At 39.9% G+C, this 1,341-nt stretch overlaps 1 protein-coding gene across 10 annotated transcripts in view; it reads right to left on the bottom strand.

Moving 5' to 3' along the window:
* sox5 (SRY-box transcription factor 5) overlaps nucleotides 1-1,341 on the bottom strand; it is a 142,843-nt gene that overhangs the window by 73,395 nt on the left and 68,107 nt on the right. The gene's annotated exons all lie outside the window — the stretch shown is intronic.

The following is a 1,341-nucleotide window of genomic DNA, read 5'->3' as shown; positions in this document are numbered from 1 at the left end:
CCAGCCACTCTTCACTGACAGTCAGCGCTGAAGGGATTGGCACTGTTAAACACCCCCCTCTGAATCCCCCTTAAAAAAAAAGAAGAAAAACTTAACACACATCTTACAACATGCCAAGCAGGCAGTCGGATAAGCCCCCATTCCACCCCCTGCCAGACACACACACACACGCGCAGAGGCTTGCACTTAATAATCCACATCAACTATTATTAATAAGACTTTCCGCATACACATACATGTCAACAGCCTCCCTTCTGGTGTCCATTAATGAATAAGAAAGCAGCTGTGTGTCATTTTGTCGTGAATATTTAAGGTTTTTGTCAGTCTCTCTTCATGATCACCTAAAGTGGTCAGCCACGACGCCTAAAATATTCATGAGCGTAATGTTTGTTTGGATAGTGTAAATCTAAATGAAGTGGTAATAATCTCAACTACAGCAGATAACCCAGTATGAAGATCTGCATCTCTGCACACCTGTGTGTTTCTTTATGTATTCCCCTGCAATCCCAGGACTTTGGTTTGCAGTCCACAGCTACCACACATACAGAGTCCACAGTAGGAGGGGCTTACTGGCTAATCAGCAAGCTAATTACAGAATTAGCTTTTAATTACAGTTGCTAACCACCGTTTCATTGTTTTATAGCGCGTGGGTATTTATGGTCAGTATGGGGGAAAGGTCGACAGGTGTTATGAGAGCACTGGTATGATAAGGTGTGTATCAAGGTGAAGGGCCAGGAGAAGTTTCCTTTAGTTTTTTTTTGTTTTGTTTTTTTGCCGTTTGTTAGGTAGCTTGCGTTAAAAAAAAATGCACAAGTTGCCTTGTGCCACATTTAGCTACTAGCTAACATGGATTTCCTGGCAGCTAAGGTAGTTATAGGTACATAATGAATCTACTAGTCGAAAAACATAAATAATATTGTGTTAATAACCCCAACACTCTTATCTCAAAAAACACATGTAGCAAAACCTTTATTTGTACATGCATCCCACATTAAATAATTTGATCATCATTATATAAAAATAATACAAAAGTCAGGGAGGAAAAGATTAAATGTGTTGCGTCGATACTGTTTGTGTCAACATATCACAGCAAGTTTAAAGAATAAATAAACGTCTGATACTCCCAAACTAACTAGCAAAAATACAGCTCAATATTCAATTTGAATTACGCAACTTTATATATACACACACTGACACACAGACACCTTTACAAATACAGCGCCATACATTTAGCACCACCAAGCAGCCTCACACTTCATCCCCAAGAAAATGACTCACGCAAATGGCTCACATTTTAGCAGTCACGCAACTGTGCATCAAATGGGCTCAAGGCAACGGCTG

This window comes from Pundamilia nyererei, unplaced genomic scaffold, assembly GCF_000239375.1.
Source record: "Pundamilia nyererei isolate P.nyererei 1_Seehausen unplaced genomic scaffold, PunNye1.0 scaffold00014, whole genome shotgun sequence".
Classification (NCBI taxonomy): Eukaryota; Metazoa; Chordata; class Actinopteri; order Cichliformes; family Cichlidae; genus Pundamilia; species Pundamilia nyererei.
This window is presented reverse-complemented; position numbering and strand designations above follow the sequence as displayed.